The following is a 24,627-nucleotide window of genomic DNA, read 5'->3' as shown; positions in this document are numbered from 1 at the left end:
AAAACTCTGCTCTACAAAAGGCACTGTCAAGAAAATGAGAACACAAGCCACAGACTGGGAAAAAGCATTTGCAAAAGACATACCTGATAGAGGATTGTTATCCAAAATATACATAGAACTCTTAAAATTCATATAAGAAAATGATCAAACCAATTGAAAAGTGGGCAAAAGGCTTTAACATACATCTCTCCAGACAAAATATACAGATGGCAAATAAGCATAAGATTCTCAACATCATATGTAATCAGGGAACTGCAAATTAAAACAACGAGATACAACTACACACCTATTAGAAGGGCAAAAATCCAAAACAGTGACAATACCAAATGCTAGTGAGGAAGTGGAATGTCAGTAACTCTTTTTTTTTTTTTTTTTTGCCACACTGCACAGCATGCAGAAGAACTTCCTGGACTAGGGATTGAACCTGTGCCCCATGCAGTGGAAGCATGGAGTTATAACCACTGGACCACCAGGGAAGTCCCAGGAACTCTTATTCATTGCTGGGAAGGTAAAAGGGTGCATCCACTTGCATGACAATTTGGCAGTTTCTTACAAAACTAAACATAACTCTTACCATAAGATCCAGTAATCGCATCCCTTGGTATTTACCCAAAGGAGTTGAAAACTTAAGTCCACACAAAAACCTGTACATTAATGTTTATAGTAGCTTTATTTATAACTGTCAAAACTCTGAAGCAAGCAAGATGTCTTTCAGTAGAAAAACAGGTAATTAAACTGTGGTACATCCAGACGATGGAATATTATTCAGTGCTAAAAAGAAATGCAATAACAAGCCATGAAAAGACATAGAGGATCCCTAAGTGCATATTACTAAGTGAAAGAAGCCAACCTGAAAAGGCTACACGATGTATGATTCCAACTATATGACATTCTGGAAAAGGCAAAACTATGGAGACAGTATGAAGATCAGTACTTGCCAGCAGTTACAGGGGAGGGAGGGATGAATAGGCAGAGCACAGAGGACTTTTCGGGCAATGAAACTATTCTACAGGATATTATAATGGTAGATACATGTCATTATACATTTGTCAAAACTGAGAGAATGTACACCACCAAGAGTGGACCCTAATATAAACCATGGATTCTGGGTAATAATGATGTGTCAATGTGATGTTTATAGCTGGGGAGGCTGTGCATGTATAGAAACAGGAAACATATAGGAACTCCATGTATTTTCTGCTCAATTTTGCTGTTAACCTAAAATTGCTCTAAAAATTTCATGCGGCAACAAAAACCCAATGCAACCAAAAAAAAAAAAAAAAAAACCAAAACACCTCAAGGATGAAACATGTAAAGAGAGAGAATAGCATCCAAATACCCAGACTGTACATTAAGAAGCGCTGGGCTTGTAACTTAAAACAATGTACAATGCAAAAGCAGCATTCTGAATTGAATAGCATTACCGGGACTTCCCTTCCACTTGCCAATGCAGGGGACACGGGTTCGAGACCTGGTCCAGTAAGATCCCACATGCCGCGGAGCAACTAAGCCTGTGTGCCGCAACCACTGAGCCCGCATGCCTAGAGCCCGTGCTCCGCAACAAGAGAAGCCACTGCAATGAGAAGCCCCCGCACTGCAACGAAGAGTAGCCCCTGCTCGCCGCAACTAGAGAAAGCCTGCGTGCAGCAACAAAGACCCAATGCAGCCACAAATAAATAAATAAATAAATACTATTACCAATTAGATATAATTAGTTGAAAACATTGCTAAAATTTGGCCTTAAGGCCAAATTAAAGCTTCCTCATAATTCAGTACTTGAACTGGATGAATTTTTGACTACTGAAAGATTTTACTCTTACTATTCGAACTGAAAATATTATTAATTTTTTTTTTTTTTTGCGGTATGCGGGCCTCTCACTGTTGTGGCCTCTCCCGTTGTGGAGCACAGGCTCCGGACGCGCAGGCTCAGCGGCCATGGCTCACGGGCCTAGCCGCTCCGCGGCATGTGGGATCCTCCCGGACCGGGGCATGAACCCGTGACCCCTGCATCGGCAAGTGTACTCTCAACCACTGCACCACCAGGGAAGCCCTGAAAATATTATTTTAATATTCAATGGCATAGATATAGTACAAGCAGAGATGTCAGAAAAAACGCAAATAACTGAACCAAATTCATCCTTCCTCTTAAGAACAGATCAAATAAAGCATCCTTGTTGATTATAGCTTAAAGGTGCTATGCTCCAAGGTTCAACTCTGTACACTCTCTCCTTTGGAGATCTAGTCCATTCCCATGGCTTCAATTACTCCTCTATGGAAAAAAACTCTCATTTTTATTTACAGCCCTAATCATTCTTATAAGCTCCACTTTTGAACTCTTACACATAAATATCCCACTTCTATTTAAATTCAAAATACAGAATTCAAACCAACAAATACTTACTGAGTCCCTACTCTGTAGCAGACAACAAAAGAATCGCAAAAGAGTTAAATCATTTCCTACTCTTAAGAAGCATATAGTTTAGTTGATGAGAAACATGAAAAGTTCAACAGCAAATGTATAGCCACACAAAGCAGTTTCTACATGTTACACATACATAAATTATAAAAATAGTTAGTTGTTATAGTATTTTGCTATAACATTATTGAGAGGTTCCCAATCCTCCATCAGTTCACACTAATAAAAAGAAAATCTCCAAAAATCTTTGCAACTTTGGAGAAAGCAGATTTCTTAGAACATAAAAAGTATGAACCATAAAAGAAAAAAAAAATGGATAAATTAGACTTGAGCAAATAAAAACTTTTGCTCTTTGTTGTTGTTGCTCGTTTTTGGCCACACTGCGTGGCATGCGGGATCTTATTTCTTTGACCAGGGATCGAACCCATGTCCCCTGCATTGGCAGCATGGAGTTTTAACCAGGGAAGTCCCAAAACTTTTGCTCTTTGAAAGACACCATGAAGACAATGAAAAGGCAAGCCACAAAGTGGGAGAAGATATTTCCTATAAATGTATCTGACAAAGGATTTGCATTTTATATTTATATATTTTATGTTTTTATATATGTTTATATATATATATAAATGAACTCTTCCAACTCAATAATAAGACAGCTCAATTAAAAGATGGGCAAAAAAAATGTGAAGTCATTTTACCAAAGACATATGAAAATAATAAGCACACACTCAACATAATTAATCACCAAAGGCAACATAAAAGCACAATAAAAATTTACATCCCTATTAGAATGCCTAAAATTAAAAAGGCTGTCTGTCCATATCAGATGTCAGCAAGGATGTGGAACAACTGTAACTCTCATCATCACTAGTGGGAGTGTAAAGTGGTATAAAGACTTAGGGAAACAGTGTGACAATTTCTTAGAAATTTGAGCAGACATCTACTGTGGTGGAAAACCTTTAAGGTGCATCCCAATGAACACCACTTCCTGATACTCACACTCTTGTATAACCTTCTCCCCTTCAGGGTGGGCCGAACTTACTGACTTACTTCTACAGAACAGATACGGCAGAAGTAATGACGTGCTGCTTTCAAGACTAGATTATAAAGATTGTGGCTTTTGTCTTAGATGTCTCTTTTTTCCCTCTTTTAGATTTCTTTACTCTGGGGGAATCCAGCTGCCATGTCATGAGGCAGACCTGATAAAGAGGCTCACATGACAAGGAACTGAGGCCTGACAATAGCCACATGTGTGAGCTTGGAAGTGGATTTTCCCCCAGTCATCCTTGAGATGAGCACAAGTCCTGACTGACACCTTGACCGACCCTGAGCCAGAACTATCTGGCTAAGTCATTCCTGGATTCCTGACCTAAAGAAATTGTGAGATGATAAATTTTTGTTGTTTTTAGCCTCTGAGTATTTGTTTGCAGCAATAGATAACTAATAAACCAACCATATGACCCAGAAATTCCACTCTCTCATATTTACCCAAGAGGAGTAAAAAGCACATCTGCAGAGTGATGTGTACATGAGTATTCACAGTAGCATTATTCATAACAGCCCCAAACTGGAAAAACCCAAATGTCCGTCAACAGGTGAAGGGATAAATCAGCAAGCATCAGAATTATCTGGAAGGTCTGTTGAAGAATAGACTGCTAGGCCCTACCCTCAGAGTTTCTAATTCAGTAGATCCGGTGTGGGGTCTGAAATTTTGCATTTATAACAAGTTCCCAGATGATGGTATGGTGCTAGTTTGGCGCTTTGAGAACCATCATATTAGTCTACAATTTGAATGTCTATGGTAGTCTGTGCTGTATAAACTAGAACATATCCACAGGGTACTACCAGGTTGATGAAGGGAATAAAACTCTAAGGAATTCACTGGAAGAAAAATGGAGAATTAATCACCTAGAGAAAAGATAAAAAGGAGAAACTCAATAACTTTCTTAATTTGCTACCCTGGATTTCTCTTTAGTCTCTATATGAATATGCTTTATTTCCTTACTAGACTATAGGTTTCCTGAAACGGGAATAGTGTCTTATTTATCTTTATCCCTCTAGGCTAAATCTGGCCTACTGCCTTATTAACAGTAGATGTTTAACAAATATTTTGTTATGAATTTATTGCTGATGGTTGACTGCTAGACTGACTTGTAATTCCTTATGTTTTACTAAAAAATGACAAGCTTTTTCATAATTATCAAGGGGATTTCTTAAAAGAGCATATCAATCTTCCCATATTCCATTTTAATTTATGTAAATAAGACAGAAAAATTATCAACACCTCAAACTTCATCTTCTTACACATAAGCTGAATAGAAGTGTGTGTTTCATAAACCCTAAAAAATAATTCTGTATGGAATGAACTGGAACTGCACAAAAGAATGTACTGGCCAGTGACACACCTTTAAATCTCATTCTTACAGGTTCTACAGGTTCTTCTGGTTCACCTCCCAAACACAAGAAAAGAATGTTAGCTGCCACTAGTCTTATCTCAAAAAGATAAAAACCCATCAACCAGAAAACTTTCTGAAATTTTTCAGTGCCTATGATGGTTATGCCTTTGCAATATCCAAAATAGATTACAGTCCTGATAACAAGAAATTAAACAGAGAAACTTCTGCTTTAAAGATAGTGGTCTATTAATTTCCAAAATATACAAAAAGCTCAATCAACTCAATATCAAAAAAACAACCCAATCAAAAAATGTGCAGAAGACCTAAACAGATATTTCTACAAAGAAGACATACAGATGGCGAAAAGGCACATGAAAAGATGCTCAACATCGCCAATTATTAGAGATATGCAAATCAAAACTACAATGAGACATCACCTAACACCAGTCAGAATGGCCATCATTAAAAAGTCTACAAATAATAAATGCTGGAGAGGGTGTGGAAAACAGGGGACCCTCCTCCACTGCTGGTAAGAATGTAAATTGGTGCAGCCACTATGGAAAACAGAATGGAGGTTCCTCAAAAACTAAAAACAGAGTTACCATATGTTCCAGCAATCCCACTGCTGGCCATATAACCAGAGGAAACCATAATCTGAAAAGATACATGCACCCCAATGTTCATAGCAGCACTATTTATGAAATAAATAAATGTCCTATTTATGGAATAAGTAAATGTCCTAAATGTCCCATGACAGATGAATGGATAAAGAAGATGCGGTACATAAACACAATGGAATACCATTCAGCCATAAAAAAGAATGAAACAATGCCATTTTCAGCAACATGGATGGACCTAGAGATTATCACACTAAGTGAAGTAAGTCAGAGAAAGACAAATATCATGTGATATCACTTATATGTGGAATCTAAAAAATGATACAAATGAACTTATTTACAAAACAGAAACAGACTCACAGACATAGAAAACAAACTTATGGTTACCAAGGAGAAAGGTTGAGGGGGGTAAATTAAGAGTTTGGGATTAGCAGACACAAACTACTATATATAAAATGCATAAACAATATTCACTATCTTGTAATAAAACATAATGGAAAAGAATTCAAAAATAAAGACAGTGGTCTAAAGTTGGCATTTCTCTTTTCTTCCTGGAAATAAGCATACTCCCTTATTACTAAAACAGCAAAATTTGAAATCAGGTAGTGTAAGTCCTCTAGCTTTGTTCTTCTTTTTCTAAACTGTTTTGGCTATTCTAGGTCCTTTGCCTTTCTATATACATTCTAGAATTAGCTTGACAATTGCTATTTTTAAAATGCTGTTGGGATACTGATAGGGAATGTGTCGAATCTACAGATCAAGAACTGTGCACTGAAAATAAAGCCTTATATTATTTTGACAAAAGAACCAAGGTAATTCAGTGAGGAAAAGATAGTCTTTTCAACAAATGGTACTGGGATATTTGAATATCCACGTGCAGAAAACAGACTTATACCTTTACCTTAAAGCATACAGAAAAATTAACTCAAAATATATCACAGACCTAAATGTAAGAGCTAAAACTATAAAACTTCTAGAAGAAAATCTTTGTGACTTTGGGTTAGACAAAGATTTCTTAGATATGACAGCAAGAGCACAATTCATAAAAGAAAAAATTGACAAAGTAGACTTTATCAAAATTTAAAACTTTTTCAATTAAAATAAATTAAGAAAATGAAAAGGCAAGCCACAGAATGGGAGAACATATTTACAAATCATATATCTGATTAGAGACTTGTATCCAGATGATATAAATAACTCTTACAAATGAAATAGAAGGAAGACAACCCAATCAAAAAATGGGCAACCACTTTTTCAACTTAGGGAAATTGAAATTAAAACCTCAATGAGAGGACTTCCCTGGTGGCACAATGGTTAAGAATCTGCCTGCCAATGCAGGGAACACTGGTTCAATCCCTGGTCTGGGAAGATCCCACATGCCGCAGAGCAACTAAGCCCATGTGCCACAACTACTGAGCCTGGGCTCTAGAGCCCACAAGCCACAACTACTGAGCCCGCATGCCTAGAGCCTGAGCTCTGCAACAAGAGAAGCCACTGAATTGAGAAGCCTGCGCACCACAACGAAGAGTAGCCTCTGCTCGTTGCAACTAGAGAAAGCCCGCACGCAGCAACAAAGACCCAATGCAGCCAAAAATAAATAAATAAAAAATAAAATAAATTTTTAAAAAAACCTCAGTGAGATACTACTACATACCTACTAGAATGGCTTGGCTATAATAAAAAATACTGACAATATAGTTTTGGCAAGGATGTAGAGAAACTGGAAGCCTCATACAAAACTGGTGGAAATGTAAAATGGTACAGCCACTTTGGAAAAGTGTGGCAGTTTCTTAAAAATTTAAACATGTGCTTATCATACAACCCAGCAATCCTCCTCCTAAGAATCTACCTAAAAGAAATGAAAACATACATCCACTAGAAGATTTGTAAACAAATGTTCATAGCAGATTTATTTTTTAAAATGTAAACACTTTTTGGATAAACCAAACATGAAAAAAGTTCCACTAAAAAAACTGCATTAAAGTATGAATGGAAAGTACTGAAGAATGAATGCAAGGAAGGAAAATGATTCTAGCTAACGATATAGATGTAAGAAGGAATTAAGGGCAAAGAAAGCTGTGAATATGGTGGTAAATCTAAATAAACACTATATAAAAAGTGAAATGTCCTTTGGGTTTAATTAATATGCATGTAGTATTAAATACCTGAAAACAAAAGCATCAAAGTTAAGAAGGAGTACGTTAAATGTGTCCTAATGTCCTTTTATTTTGTGGGATGACAGCAAAAGTATTGAATAACATTAGACTTTGCTAAGTTAAGAATGTATGTTGTACTTAATAAGGTAACTACCAGCAGAATAGAAACTGTTTAAGTTCAAACTAGCAGAGGGGAAAACTGAAAAAAAAAAAAAATCCCAAAGAAGGCAAAGGGGAGAAAATAAATATGAAACAGATGAGACAGAGTAAACAGGAAGAAGACTTCTCCCCTCTCCTCTTAGGAACTCAGCCAATGAAAAAGTCACAGACTCTTTGTTTACTATAGCCTTTCCAACTTGTTTCTCTCCTCTATAAAAGTGTTCTCCTTCCTTTGCTGTGTGGGGACTTGCACGTAGCTCACCATGGTTGCAGACCCCAAACTGAAATTCTCTGCTGATCCCAAATAAACCCACTTTTCTTGTTGCTGGAAAAGTAACTGGCAGATATTTCATTTAGGTAAAAAGTTAGAACAACGATATACGTTTGAATTACATAATAAACAAACTTGATCAAATGAAGATATACAAAACAATGCTCCTAACAACTGCTAAATATACTTTTTTTAAGCATACACAGGACATTTATAAAAAACATATCATTATTGAAAAGCAAGTCTCAGAAACGTTTAAATGATTAAAATCATACAGAGTAAGTTCTCTGACCACAGTGAGAATAAACTAGAAATTTTAAATGGGTCAGTGAAGAAATTTAAAACATATTTTAACTCAACTTTGCAAATATTATACATTAAAACATGTGGATGAAACTGAAGCCACATTTAGAGGAAAATTTACAACCTTAAATGCATATGTTAAGGGGAAAAATTGCTTACAAATGATAAGCTAAACATCCAACTAAAAATAAGAAGAAAAACAAAATCAAAGAAAGTTTAAAGAAGGAAATAAAAAGCAAAAACAATAAAATGGAAAGCAAACATACAACTGAGAGAATTAACAAGGCCAAAAGTTGATTCTTTGAAAAGACTAGAAAAATTGACTAACACTTATTGAGATTTATCAAGAAAAAAATTTTAAATTACAGGTCAATATCCCTGATGAAATAGATGTAAAAATCCTCGACAAAACACTAGCAAAACAATTCAACAGCACATTAAAAGTCACCATACACCATGATCAAGTGGGATTTATTCCTGGGATGCAAGCGGTTCAACATGTGCAAATCAATCAATGTGATTCACTATATTAACAAAAGTGATAGGGATAGAGTAGGATAATTAAAGAGTCAGTTTAGAAATCCCACTAGGGGATTAAACACAGAAAGGGAATTTTAAGGGAGGTTTGGAGATTGTTGTAAGCTAATGACCACTCAAGAAAAGAATCCAGTAACCTAGAAACAATCTACACTACCTTGAAGGAAGACCAGGTGTGCCCAAGTGCCAACACACTCAAGCCACTAACCCTGACAGTTAAAATACAAGACAATAGATACAGGGTCTCAATCTTGTGAAGTCAGAGAGTTAATAGTCCTTGAAGAGTAGCATTTTTACATGTAGCCAAGACAGAAATATAGTTGACAGGGGAAAGAAATTAGGTGAAAGGGGACATTATACTGAAACCTAACATTAATTACCATATTTTAGTATATGTCACCACCCTTTTGCTAATATATATATGATTTAAATATCACCGTGACAGTCCCGGTTAAACCATGTAGGGCCGAAGGAGGAACTAATGATGTAAGTCTTGATGTCTGCCACAGAATGAGGAAGTAGGTAGTCTTCTCCCCTTTCCACTTTTTCTTTGATTATAAAAATGTATCCCTCTTTGTTCTTGGGGCTTTGCTCCCTTGCCGGGCTCCTTGTATCTCTCACCAGTGTCCTATGCTAGTAAACTCACTCTTTGCGCTGAATTGTCTCTGTAATGAGACAAAAGAACCTGAGCTTCAGTAAGTACTGACACCAAGTGAGCAGTTCTAATCAAAAGACAGTGGGTTCAAGTCCCCTCCTAAGCCAGGGATTGTGTGTTCAAGCCCCACTCTGAGGTGCGGGTGGGTTCGAGTCCCACCCAAGAAGGAGTGCAGTTTCAAAAGGACGGATTAAAATCCTACCATCATTTCAATAGTTACAGAAAAAGCATTTGACAAAATTCAAGATCCTTTCATGATTAAAAACTCTCAACAAATTAGGTATAGATGGAATGTACCTCAACATAATAAAGGCCTTATATGACAAGGTCACAGCTAACACCATATCCAACAGTGAAAAGCTGAAAGCTTTTTCTCTAGGATCAGGAACAAGACAACATAGTAGTGAAAGCCCTAGTCTGAGTAATTAGGCAAGAAAAAGATATAAAAGGCATCCAAATCAGGAGGGAAGAAACAAAATTCTCTGTTTGCAGATATATGATATCACATATAGAACACCCTGAAGACGCCACCAAAAAAACTATAGAACTAATCAATGAATTCAGTAAAGCTGCAAGATACAAAATAAATATACAAAAAACAGTTGCATTTCTATACACTAACAACGAACTATCTAAAATAAAGAGGAATTAAGAAAACTATCCCATTTACAAAAAATAAATACTTAGGAACAAATTTAACCAAGGAGGTGAATGTACAGTGAAAGTCATAAAACACTGATGAAAGAAATTGAAGATGACACAAATAATTGGAAAGATGTTCCATCTTCATGGATTGGAAGAATATTTCCATATTACCCAAAAAAGATATACGATTCAAAACAACCTCTATCAAAATTCCATGGCATTTTCCACAAAAAATAGAAAAAAAAAAATCCTAAAGTTCCTATGGAACCACAAAAAAACCCTGAATAGCCAAAGCAATCTTGAGAAAGGACAAAGCTGGAAGCATCACACTGTCTGATTTCAAAATATACTATAAAGCTATGGTAATCAAGGCAGTGTAGTACTGGCATAGGACAGACATAGAGACCAATGGAATAGGATACAAAGCCCAGAAGTAAATTCTCACATTTACAGTAAGTTGATCTCTGACAGGGGTGCACAACAGAGATAAGATGATCTTTTCAATAAATGGTGTTGGGAAGGCTGAATGTCTGTGTGCAGAAGAGTGGGGTTGGAACGTTGTTTCACACCACATACAAATGTCAACTCAGGATGGATTACAGACCTAAACATAGGACCTAAAACTGTAGAACTACTAGAGGAAAGCACAGGAAGAAAGTTTCTTGACATTGGCCTGGGACGTTCTGAATATGACCCCCAGGAGCACAGGCAACAAAAGCAAAAATAAACAGATGAGACTGCATCAAACTAAAATCTTCTGCATGGCAAAGACACTCAGCAGACTAAAGAGGCAGCCTATGGCACAGGAGAGGATGTCTGCAAATCATACATTTGGTAAGGAGTTCAGAATGTATTCAGAATATATGAGAGACTCAGACAACTCCATAGCAAGAAAATAGATGACCTGATCTTATTTTGTTTTTTTTGTTTTTTCCCAAACACCTTATAGTTCTTTATTTAAAGATTGAATTATTTAGCTTTAGTAAATTGAAATGTCTTAAACCTGTTAACACGGCCAATGAATTAAGGTTCTGAGTGATAACTTATTTTGTAAATAAAGGACCTGATTTTAAAAATGGGCAAAGGACCTGAATAGACATTTCTCAAAGGAAGACATACAAATGGCCAATGAATATACGGGATGATGCTCAACATCAATGATCAGTAGGGAGGTGCAGACTAAAACCACAGTAAGATATCACCTCACACATGTTGGAATTACTATTATCAAAAAGATAAAAAAATAACAAATGTTGGTGAGGATGTGGAGAGAAGGAGCCTTCGTGTACTGCTGATAAGAATGTAGACTGCTACAGCCATTATGGAAAACAGTATGGTGGTTCCTCAGAAGACCGGAATTGGACCTGCTATGTGATCCAGTGGTCCCCCATCTAGATATGCATCCAAAGGAAATGATATCAAATCTCGAGGAGATATCTGCACTCCCACGTTTACTGCAGCGTTATTCATGATACCCAAGATATGGAGTCAATCTAGGTGTCCATCAACAAATGAATGGTTGGAGCTGGTGTGGTGTAAAACAATGGAATGTTATTAAGCTTTAGGGAAGAAGGAGATCCTGTCATTTGTGATAACGTGGATGAACTTGGAGGACATAGCACTGGGTAGACTGAGCCAGACACACAAAGACAAGTACTGCATCATCTTACTTGTATGTGGAATCTGGAAAAGTCAAAGTCATGGAGGCAGGAAGTGAAACAATAGTTGCCAGGAGCTGGGGGGTGCAGGAAATAGGGTGATGTTGTTTAAAAAAAAAAAACAATGGCTAATTTCTCATCACAAAATAAGTCAGAAGAGAAGAATAAGGACCTCTTTCAAGTGCTGAAGAAAAAACAAAAATTCTTCTATCATAGAATTCTGTACCTAAGAAAAATATTCTTCAAGGAATGACACAAAATAGAGACACTTTAAAATGAAAGCTGAGAGTATTTGTAGCTAATAGACCTACTCTCCAAAAAAACAACAAAGAAATTTCTTCAGGCTAAAGGTAAATGATCCCAGACTGAAGCCTGATTCCACAAGAAGAAATGAAGAACTCTATGGTAAAGAAACTAAGAACACGGTGGTAAATTCAATATCTATTTATGATAAAAACTCTCCACAAAGTGGATGTAGATGAAACGTTTCTCAGCATAATAAAGGCTATATATGACAAGCCCTATCAAAACCCCAATGCATTTTTCACAGAAATAGAACCAATCACCCTAAAATCTGTATGGAACTACAAAAGACTCTGAATAGCCAAAGCAACGCTGAGAAAGAACAAAGCTGGAGGCATCACATTCCCCAATTTCAAATTCTATTACAATGCTATAGTAATCAAAACTGTATTGTATTGGCATAAAAACAGACACATACAACAATGGAACAGAATAGACAGCCAAGAAATAAACCCATGCCTATATGGTAAGTTAATCTATGACAAAGAAGGCAAGAATATACAATGGGAAAGGACAGTCTCTTCACTAAATGGTATTGGGAAAACTGGATAGTCTCATGCAAAAGAATGAAACTACTAACTTACAGCATACACAAAAATTAACTCAAAATTGATTAAAGACTTGAATGTAAGACCTGAAACCATAAAACTAGAAGAAAACTTAGGCAGTTAGTACCTTGATATGGTCTTGGCAATGATTTTTTGGATCTGATTCCAAAAACAAAGTCAACAAGAGCCAAAACAAGTAGAACTGTATCAAACTAAAAAACTTCTGTACAGCAAAGAAATCATCAACAAAATGAAAAGGTAACATGAACTGAATTCAACTTTGATTTGGACAAAGTTGACTGGGTGTTTTAAAGGGAGAATGAGGGAATAGGGAGGGGAGGTGAGTGGGGGCTTAATAGAGTTGAGGAATTGAAAAATTACAAAAAGCAAGAAGGTGGGGAGGTTTTTCCATGTGTGTCCCATCTGGGTTTGTTAACTGGCAGTTATCTAAGGTAGGCTCCTACACTCCCATAAAGGGTGGGAGATAGGAACCCTATCTTTGGGTAAATTCTTTTGGCAACCTTGAGTTTCCTGAGGCAGGAACTTTGGGGGTGGGGGGGAGTGTAATTCTAGGGATGTGGCCTTCAGCTGTTAGAAGGTATGTTACTGTTCTGTTCAAGGTTGAGGCATAGTCAAGAAGAGGGTTTAGAGGACCCTGGCTAGAGACTGGTCAAGAAGAAAATCTTTGTTAGCCCCCAAATGTGAATCAGATTCAGATAATACAACTGATTATTCAAGAATGAACCTAATATATATGGAATCTAAAAAAAAAAAAAAAAGGTCATGAAGAACCTAGGGGCAAGATGGGAATAAAGATGCAGACTTAATAGAGAATGGACTTGAGGACATGGCGAGGGGGAAGGGTAAGCTGGGACGAAGTGAGAGAGTGGCATGGACATATATACACTACCAAATGTAAAACAGATAGCTAGTGGGAAACAGCCGCATAGCACAGGGAGATTAGCTCGGTGCTTTGTGACCACCTAGAGGGGTGGGATAGGGAGGGTGGGAGGGAGGGAGACGCAAGAGAGAAGAGATATGGGAACACACGCATATGTATAACTGATTCACTTTGTTATAAAGCAGAAACTAACACACCATTGTAAAGCAATTATACTCCAATAGATATGTTAAAAAAAAAAAAGAATGAACCTAAATTAGATCTATGATATTTTGGCTTGACAGAATTGCTCTATGCCCTCTCAGTATTTTATGAACAAGAACTGTGGATAAAAAATCAAAGTCAAAAAAATGTTCACATGTGACTGACAATAATATCCATGTGAGTTAATAATAATGGCTACCATTTCCTGTGCACTCACAGTATGCCAGACAAAATAATAAAAGCTTCATATACCTTATATAGGACTTAACAATAGTTTTACAATGTAGGGATTATCTTCTTTTTACAAAGGAAACTGACGCTAAGAGAAGTGAAGTGGCTTTTCCCAAGGTACAGCTTGTAAGTGGCAGAATTTTAAAAAATTTGCCATGGTAAATAAACTATACATACTTAGTCTTATGAATTTACTTATAAATGGAATATGTAAATATATCCTCAAAATCCAAGATATAGGATATATAAAATTGTTTTAAATCCCAGGTACAGAATGTATCTGAGATCCTCTTTCTCTGAAGATGATTGTGATTATATAAAAAAAAGCCATTTAAAGTTAGTCCACTTAGGGACTTCCCTGGTGGTCCAGTGGTTAAGACTCCACACTCCCAATGCAGGGGGCATGAATTCGATTCCTGGCTGGGGACCTAAGATCCTGAACACCTCATGGCACAGCCAAAAAAAAAAAAAAGTCCACTTAAAAGAGATGAAAATTTCGTATAAAAAGAGGGGTAAGAAACTTCCCTGGTGGGCCTAATGGTTAAGAATCCGCCTGCCAACGCAAGGGATACAGGTTCGATCCTTGATCCAGGAGGATCCCACATGCCACGGAGCAACTGAGCTGGTGTGGAGCAACTATGCTGGTGTGGAGCAACTGACCTCGTGTGCCACAACTGCTGAGCCTGTGCTCTGGAGCCCGTGAGCCACAACTACTGAGCCTGCATGCCACAGATGTTGAAGCCCGCGTGCCTGGAGCTGGTGCCACGCGACAGGAGAGGCCACCGCAATGAGAGGCCCACGCACAGCGGCAGGGAATGGCCCCTGCTCACTGCAGCTGGGGAGAGTCTGCACACAGCAACAAAGATCCAATGCAACCAAAAATAAATAAATAAAAATTAAATTAAATTTAAAAAAATAGTGGTAAGAATTTTGATGTTTATTTCATCTTTTATTTAACAAATTTGGGTTATAATTGTAATTATGTGCTAATTCTTTTTTCATAATTAATTTTTTTTTTTTTTTGCTGTACGCGGCCTCTCACTGTCGTGGCCTCTCCCATTGTGGAACACAGGCTCCAGGTGCGCAGGCTCAGCGGCCATGGCTCATGGGCCCAGCCACTCCACGGCATGTGGGATCTTCCCGGACTGGGGCACAAACCCGTGTCCCCTGTATCGGCAGGCGGACTCTCAACCACCGCGCCACCAGGGAAGCCCTATAATTAATTTTTATTGGAGTATAGTTGATTTCCAATGTTTTGCTAGTTTCTTTTGTACAGCAAAGTGAATCATTTATACATATACATATATCCACTCTTTTTTAGATTTTATTCCCATATAGGTCATTACAAACTATTGAGTAGAGTTCCCTGTGCTATACAGTAGGTTCTTATTAGCTATCTATTTTATATATAGTTGTGTTTATATGTCAATCCCAATTCCCCAGTTTATCCCTCCCACCCCCGCTTTCCCCTTGGTAGCCATAAGTTTGTTTTCTACATCTGTGACTCTATTTCTGTTTTATAAATAGGTTCATTTGTACCATGTTTTTAGATTCCACATATAAGCGATACCAGTGTGTGCTAATTCTTAGAAGGAACAAATCAAGTGGGGATTTGGGCATAATTTTTCTGACAACATTGTGTTATATATAAACAGATTTCATCTAATGTCTAGTTTCCATATGGACAGTCGTAAAGAAGGCTGTAAAAATTTTGACATTGTTGACAATTTTCCCAAGGCCCTCCTTTAATCCTGATATCCAAATATTTTAAGAGATGAGAGTCATCATCATCATTGCAATTTCTCTGTTTTTCAATTGTTGTGGCCTAACTCTGCCAAATCTTCATTTGTCATTGGTTTCATTTGTGATTTGAGTTCACCAACATCATTTTCATCATCTCTCCTACATCTTTTCAAGATTCACAATTTTGCCCTAAAATCACTTGTATTGTATTTGTGTTTTATAGGAGTATTCAACAATCATAAGAGGACCGGCCAACAATGCCTCTAAGCTAGACAAGGATGCATGCATGAGGGACAACCAATTTTATAAGTGGTTTGTTCATTAGTGAATGTTATTATAACTTTGGCTTCCCTTTGGAATCTCATAACTGTGGGAACTTAGGTAACAGTCAGATAACTAGGGTACCTGTACTAAAAGACCACCTGTGAAGTTTGAACAGATAATGGCATAAGATGAGGCCAGAGTGGGAGGCATCCACCTAGCAAGGCTGCCTCTCATAGTGAAAGAAGATGGGCACATGTACATCATATAGGATTTAAGCCTGCAAACTTAACCATAAAAAGTAGATAGAGAATCACCCAGCAGACTTTATACAGTAGTCATAAAAGCCACCACTCCAATAATAATACATGCTTAAAAATAAGAGTAATTTAAATCAAGAAAATCCCCAAACTTTACACTCTGTTTCAAACTCTTTCTATAGAGTGTTCAAATCTTAGTAGATCAAAAAGAGTTTTCAGGGGCTTCCCGGGTGGCGCAGTGGTTGAGAGTCTGCCTGCCGATGCAGGGGACGCGGGTTTGTGCCCCGGTCAGGGAAGATCCCACATGCCGCGGAGCGGCTGGGCCTGTGAGCCATGGCCGCTGAGCCTGCGCGTCTGGAGCCTGTGCTCCGCAACGGGAGAGGCCACAACAGTGAGAGGCCTGCGTACCATAAAAAAAAAAAAAAAGAGTTTTCATCAGTTGGTTAAAAATATCCTTATCGTATATTTAAGAATTTCCCACTTAGATGTTAGCTTGCTAGTCTTACAATATTAGTAGTTTTTTGGCAGGACTGACTCAGGGTACATCAGGAAAGGAAAGCAAAATATTATGTATGAAACCAGCAAACAAGAAAATCACAGTGGAGACCAATATATCTCAATACGCCAAAATCACTTCATGTATATTTAGATATGGTGATAATAGGATCTTCAGTGTCAGGCCTTTCCAGCTTATTCTAAAAATAATTTAAAAGCTTTTGTTTTTAGGGCTTCCCTGGTGGCGCAGTGGTTGAGAGTCCGCCTGCCAATGCCGGGGACATGGGTTCGTGCCCCGGTCCGGGAAGATCCCACATGCCGCGGAGCGGCTGGGTCCGTGAGCCATGGACGCTGGGCCTGCGCGTCCGGAGCCTGTGCTCTGCAACGGGAGAGGCCACAACAGTGAGAGGCCCGCATACCGCAAAAAATAATAATAATAATAATAAAATAAATAAATAAATAAAAGCTTTTTTGTTTTTAGAATTTAATGTATTTTAAAAGAAACTTTCAGGTTAAAATACTTTTTTAGGAAGTGAAAAAAATGATTTGGATCACATTTTGTCAATATGTGAACACAAATTAAAAAGCTAGCTTTTCTTGAAGCCAAATTTAATTTTTCTATAAAATACATCCAAATAAATATGTCTGTTCTCCTTAATTCCATATTTACCTTTGGTTAGTGTTCAAGCATTTCCTTTTGATATAAAAAGCTGGCACACATGGCTATTACCACTAATTAATTTTAAGAAAGGCAAAAATAGAAAAGTACAATCACGAACCTCATATGGTGGAGTCAAAAACTGGAATAAAAAATTTTTCTGAAATGATGAACAAAAACATTTAAAAGGACACTGGAAGAAAAAGTACATGTTCTGATATAAAGGCTCTAGAGTAAAACATCATTTTGGAAGTAGTAAACATTTACTAGTAGTCAATGATGCAGAAATAAAAGATTGTCCTATACAAAAGTCAAGACTTACATTGAACCTGTTCTACTCCAGTCAGCAATTTCTTCCTGAAGACTTCTATTTGGTTGTAACAATTTTTAGCTTTTCTTGCTGTATACCTCAGCAGGAGAAACCAATTTCCAAAAGGTGTTCCCTAATTATATTAAATGTGCATGCTGAGCCGTGCCAATATTCTATTCCAAAAAGTAAAACTGTAAGATAAGTCACATATGGAGGAGATGCCTGTCGACAGTAACGCATCAATAATGCAATTTATATGTGAATCAGGTTATTGTCAAAGTTTTTTTTAAAAAATCTTTTCCTCCGGGATCAAACGCACGCCCGCTGCATTTGAAGCACAGAGTCTTGACCACTGGACTGCTAGCAAAGTCCTATGTCTGCTCCTTTCACTCAGCATTATATATCTGAGGTTCATCCATATTGCCATAAGCAGTTGTAGATTGTTCACTGCTGTATAGTGTTCTTTTATGTGAATATACCATTAAAAATTCCATTATCCATTGGAAAAAAAATATTTTCCTCACTTCATATAACTATTTACTAATAAGACTTCATGGTAAAAATGAACCAACAAATAAAAATTATCCTTGAGGTTGCAGTATAGGAAAGAGACATTTATACTGCATCAGTTTAGAATGCTTTGGATTGCAGGCAACAGAGAACTCAGTTCACAACAGCATAAACAAATATGGATTCACTTCTCTCACAAGACAAAAAATCTTGACCTGGTGATTGCTAAGGTTGGTGTTTACCCATCAATGGTGCTATCCATATCTTCAATATTTTTGCTTCACCATCCTGAGTGTATTTACTTTTAATATTCGTGTTTGTTGCCTAATGCTTTCAAGATGGTCACTGCAGCTCCAAGCATCACATCTAAGGTCAAAGCAAGAAAAAAGTTAACCCCATCGCTGTCTGACCCTTTTATCAGAAAAAGGGAAAGCCTTCAATGAAGTCCCCTAGCAGGTTTATGGGCTAGAATTGTATTACATGACTACTGTAGCAGTAAAGAAGACTGGAAAATCAAATATTTAACTTTGCTAATTTTTATGGTAGAGGTAAGAAATGGATATAGATTGGCCAGCCAACAGTGTCTGCCAGTCCTCAACTCAATATGCACACACATACTTCTTACACATGTGTTAAACACAACATACTCATCCTCTCTTCAACATACTCATCCTCTCTTCAACATACTCATCCTCTCTCTCTCACAACATACTCATCCTCTCTTCAAGGAAGACAACCCCACTATCTCATCCAATTACTGCATGACGCAGGATCTTTGGTTGATTTTCTGTCTGCTCTATCAAGTCCAAATATGACAACTCTTAACTGACCATTTGTATGGCTAAAAGGGAAGCTGTCTCTTAACCACTCCCCTCACATATATACAACGATGAAAAAGAAAGAACAGAGTGACCCCCAAAAAATTCCATTAAGAAAGGGAGATAAGAGGAAGTACACAGTAGTAAAGAATCCACAATCTATATCATATCTTCCTAGACAGAAATCACAGATTCCTGGGCAGGCAATAAAGTAAATCCCTTGGCCAGTCACTCTGACAGCGCCTACTTTAAGTCTCAGGAGGATCTGCTTTGTCATTGTTCTCTGTAGCCATATCTAAGGCAGGTTTTGAAGCAGATGTCCTTCCCAGGGGATCCACAGCTTTTGTAGCCTACTTCATACTGGTTTGACTTAGGGAGGAAAGGATGAGGATTGCTTGGAAGGTAGAGACAATCACAAGGAATCGCCAGCTTTGTACTGCAGGTTCCCTCAAAAACATATCAAGCTTCTGGTCTGTCTGCTTCAGATCAATTCCTTGTGTGAGTAACCACACCCAAAAAACATTTCCAGAAATAATCTTTAAGCCTGGAGATTCTAATCTCTTAGCTGCTGACCTCTGAGCTCTCATAACAGACAAGGCAATTCCAACAACAGTCTTAGGTAAGAAGGTCCTACCCTTAATCGCTACAAAATTCCAAATTACAGGGCTCTTTTGTCAATTTAGAGTACAAGCTAAAGGCAGAATACCTTTGTAGCAAAGCTATAGTCTTCTGCCCTCTCTGCTTTCATGCTGAGGAGCACTAATTTGAGTTCACCCCCTTCTGTAGGATCCTACTGAAATGCCACAAGAAGTCACCAATACAGCACAATATTCCAAATTCTTCCTTTCATTTCTCCTAACACCACAGTTTCAGTTTGCATAGTCAGCCTTCCACAGAACAGCAGGTACAGATTAATCAAATGCTTTGCTACTGTATAACAAGGGTTACAACTTTCCTTATTTTTCTCAATAATGTCTGGAGGTAGGCAGTCCAAGATTGGAAGAGCTGTTCAACAATGTCCAGACTCTTTCAATCCTTCTCCTTCATGGTCCTCAGCTTGTCAGAATCATCTTTCCTCTCTCATACTTGTCATCTCATAGTTGCAAAGATGGCTGCTATATCTCCAGGCTTCATGTCTTCATTTAAGGCACAAAGAAGGGGGAAAGAGGAGAGTACCAGCCACCACTGTTCTCTTTAACAGGAAAGCAAAAGCCATCCCTGAACTTGGGAGCCTTCCCTTCATGATCACTGGCCAAGGAAAATGGGATTGTCATGACTGGCTTCAACTAGTCAGGATTTTTTGCTTGAAGCCGGGAACATTGCTGTCCCTAACAAAATGAAGGTAAGCAATAGGGAATGGGTATAAGGAAGGTCACTAAGAATATCTCCACACATAGACATTTACAGTTTTAAGAGAATGTTTGAAAAATGAAAAGCAATCTCTATTTGGTGAAATTTCAAGCAATATAACAGAAGCGGGGGGAAGCTCCTCAGGCAGTGCTATAGAAATACACTTTAGGTAAAGAGATCTCTACTCAGGCATACCCATCCTACTTAGGAGTCTATCCCTTAAATTAACACCCTTTAGTAACTCTGCTTTTCACAGACTCTTCCCTTCCTTCAATTCTGAACCCACAGATTCTCTAAAATACCCATGTTTATTCAACAGCTGTTTCTATGGCAGCAGAGCCCCTGGTGGAAGGGCACAGGGGTGGAGGCTATTTATAATTTAAGGACTGACAGTACATGCCAATAGCAGCTATTATTGATGAAATCCTTGAGAAATATATAAAACAGATAAATACTGTGAAAAGCCAAAACCAGAAATATTCATGGTGCCTGCTGTTCACCAAGAAACCTCTTATAATTTGGTTTCCCATCTATATCCACCACCTGGAAGAAAATACACTGATCATACTGGTACAACTGGTTTTTGTAACAATTTTATCTCATTGTATTGGGTTGGCCAAAAAGGTCGTTTGGGTTCTTCCGTGTTACCGAAAAGCCCGAACGAACTCTTTGGCCAACCCAATATTTAAATTAATTTGCTTTCTGACTTTACATATTAGGCTGATGAGGTCGTTAGACTAATTTAATCCTCTCTGGGACACTTACTGACCAGATCAGGTTTCTAAGACCACAAGACTGAGAGTTAGACCCTAGTAAACTCACTAAGGTTATACCACCCAATGTGGTCTTTTGAATAAAAGCAGCTGGCCTGCCCCAAGCAATAGCCCTTTACATCACTGAGTGTATTGGCATGAACTTCTTTAAAACATTTAATCAATTTTCATTCCATGTAGCTGCTCACAAGAGCCACTTTCTTTGATGTAAATTGTGCTACCTATAAATATACTCGAGTCACCAACCATTCAAAGTAAAATAGTTTCCAAGCAACCCTCAAATCACCATTTTTATGTATAAAAAGATAAGTAGTGTAGGGGTTATGGGCATGGGCTCTGGAGCCAGAAGGCTAGAGTGCAAATCCTAGTTCCACATTAGAACATTCTACCATAGAATCGGGCAAAAATCTTTGTGCCAATTTTCCTCATCCATATGTGAGGCTTGAGGTAGCGGGGGACAGAATAATAGTGCCTATTTCAAAGAGTTGTCTGAAAATAAAATGAATTTATATATATAAGGTGCCTGGAACACAAGAAGCACTCAACAGGTGTTAGCTATCACTATTCTTCACTGGAAAATCTAATAGTATATGGTTGCATTTAATGCAAATGTAAAATGATTTGATAATAAAGATTCACTTTACGTGCAAAATATGAAATAACACAAAATCCCCCCCAATTAATAATTCATCAAGAATCACAGTTTCGGGCTCCCCTGGTGGCTCAGTGATTGAGAGTCCACCTGCTGATGCAGGGGACACGGGTTCATGCCCCGGTCTGGGGAGAGCCCACATGCCGCGGAGTGGCTGGGCCCGTGAGCCATGGCCGCTGAGCGTGCGCGTCCGGAGCCTGTGCTCCGCAACGGGAGAGGCCACAGCAGTGAGAGGCCCGCGTACCGCAAAAAAAAAAAAAAAGAATCACTCTTTCAAAGCTGGTTGGTAATTGACTTATAAACTCTTTTAAGCTACTGCCCACATGGCAATAGCAAACTTCCCATTCTTTGCTGCCAGGAATAGTCTTGAATTACACATGTCTCCTACAAAAGGCTACAGCTCTATACAGAGATGTGAAGGAGATAATAATCATAGCACTTCCCAACCCCACTGACCTCTCAGTGTTGATCCTGGTCTTCCTGGAGGTTTCCTATGTCCTTGGAGCCTAGAAACTCTACAACCAATATCCAAACAGAATTAAGTCTCTGAACACTGCCCCAGAAAACTTTTCTTGAAATAAGGGGTCACTCAGCCTGGTTATTTTTCACATGTGTGTACCCTTCTCAGAACTGGAGTAATTATCATCCATTCCCATTTTCCTTACTGTACATAGTTTTTTTTCTTAAACATCTTTATTGGAGTATAACTGCTTTACAATGATGTGTTAGTTCCTGCTGTTTAACAAAGTGAATCAGCTATACGTATACATATATCCCCATATCCCCTCCCTCTTGTGTCTCCCTCCCACCCTCCCTAACTGGTCAAGTTTAATACTTCCTTGCTCACAAAGAAATATTATCCTAAATGGCCCTGATTTTCCTTTAACCTATGTCTACTCTTCTCTCCTACTCAAATACTTCTTTCTCTTCTGTTTTATTTACTTGCCTCCATCAGCACAAGTCTTTTTTCCCTTTTGCATGTGACTGGCACATCTTCACTCTCAAACTCCCCCAACCACGCTCATTCCACCCCCAATTCTTCAACTTCTGTCATTCTTTACCCTCTGCCCTATCCCCCATCTACTAGACAGTCCATTTATTTGAGGAAAAACTCTTTTATCCAAATTTATTTTTCACTTTTCTGCAGTTTACTCTTTTTAAGAAATACTTTATTTATTTATTTATTTGGTTGCACCAGGTCTTAGTTGCTGCACATGGCTTCCTTAGTTGCAGCTCAAGGACTCCTTAGTTGCAGCTCACCAGCTCCTTAGTCGTGGCAGGCATGCTCCTCAGTTGTGACTCGAACTCTTAGTTGTGGCGTGCATGTGGGATCTAGTTCCCTGACCAGGGATTGAACCCGGACCCCCTGCATTGGGAATGTGGAGTCTTAACCACTGCACCACCAGGGAAGTCCCTCTGCAGTTTACTCTTAATAAAAATCTGGTTCCTCCTTAGATCACAAGGTACCTTTTCCAATATAACTTATTTAGTCCTTACTTTCTGCTTTCTCTGAATCGATGGGAAGAAGTGAGGAACAGCCTCTTCCTTGCTCCCAAATGCCATTTTCAGATCATCACACTGTGGCCCACTCTCCACTGTTTGAAATCTCTACCTTATCTCACATTTCAGAGAGCTGTTCTCAACAATCCTATCTGAACACACTCATCTTTAAATTTATCCTCCCATCCTTCTCTCTAGTCTTAATAGAGGTGATTCAATTTCTGTTGACAGTAACGTATGTATTTGAAGAGCATTATATGAACCAGAAAAATTAAACATGGTAATGGTGATCACATGGTCAACAACAGAACAAACTGAATAAAACACATGACTACTTCTGTGCTCCTAAAAGAACTTTATAATTTTCTATAATACTCCTAAAGTCAAGTTCTACTAGTTCATATATTCTGTCATCAGAAATATATCATGTTAGCTACTGCCTTAGACATAAATCACTGTATGTTTGTCAAAATAAACCGTAGCAACAGAAAATTAGAAGGCCTTATGATGGATATATAAGCTATTGTTGGCAGATGATCCGTGTACTTAGAAGACCTTCCAAAAAGAGGATTCTACAACTTCCCAAGGTAAATCATTCTAATCTTACACATCCTGAATTTCAAAAGCTTTGACTCTTATCTAAATTTCTCCTGCTGTTTTTCCTCTATAGAGATGGAAAAAGGACAGGCACCATCCTCCGTAAGTCAGCATCTCAACTACTTGAAAAGCAACATCATCCCTTAGCCTTCACTCTTCTAAACTCAACAACTTGAACTATTTTCCAGACTCTTGTTCTCCAAGGCTTTCTTAACCTTCTTTAATTCTATTCATATTATTTTTAAATTACAAAGACCAGACCAGCTGACAAGTTTGTTGTTTTTAATATGTTTTTATGAATAGTTAACACATACTTGAACATGGTTCTATACACATACACCTTTCCAACTTTAGAATGGAGACCCAAGCTTCTGTAATTTAAAAGTTAAAGAACTTTCCATATTGTGGAGTCTACCACTATTTTCTCTTAGTTGAATTAAAACAATGATCTATGGCTATAGTTGACAAATTATGGCTCCACAAATGGCCCCAAAACATTACAAAGAATGAATTAACAAATAATTACTTACCTGATCTGTCCTCGGGTGAAAGTTTTTCTCCTAGATTGCAGAGTAGAGATGAAACTGGCTCTCACTTTATAGTTCACCTCTTTTTCTTCTGCTTTGATAGAAATTGTGGCCACCATAAAGAAAAATAAAAACAGAAAATATTTTATATAACAATTTTAGCAACACATGGAAGA

General features: G+C 37.9%; 1 protein-coding gene across 9 annotated transcripts in view; it reads right to left on the bottom strand.

The window, feature by feature from the left end:
* NRG4 (neuregulin 4) overlaps window positions 1-24,627 on the bottom strand; it is a 127,277-nt gene that overhangs the window by 94,528 nt on the left and 8,122 nt on the right. For 5 of the 9 annotated variants that reach the window (XM_073801295.1, XM_073801299.1, XM_073801297.1 and 2 more), the window contains one exon: window positions 24,455-24,542. The gene's annotated coding sequence lies outside the window, so the exon portion shown is untranslated. Of the gene's footprint in view, window positions 1-24,454; window positions 24,546-24,627 lie in introns of all 9 variants that reach the window. The other 4 variants (XM_073801296.1, XM_073801300.1, XM_073801298.1 and 1 more) reach the window with 1 other exon arrangement.

Source organism: Tursiops truncatus, chromosome 2 (assembly GCF_011762595.2).
Source record: "Tursiops truncatus isolate mTurTru1 chromosome 2, mTurTru1.mat.Y, whole genome shotgun sequence".
Lineage (NCBI taxonomy): Eukaryota > Metazoa > Chordata > Mammalia > Artiodactyla > Delphinidae > Tursiops > Tursiops truncatus.
This window is presented reverse-complemented; position numbering and strand designations above follow the sequence as displayed.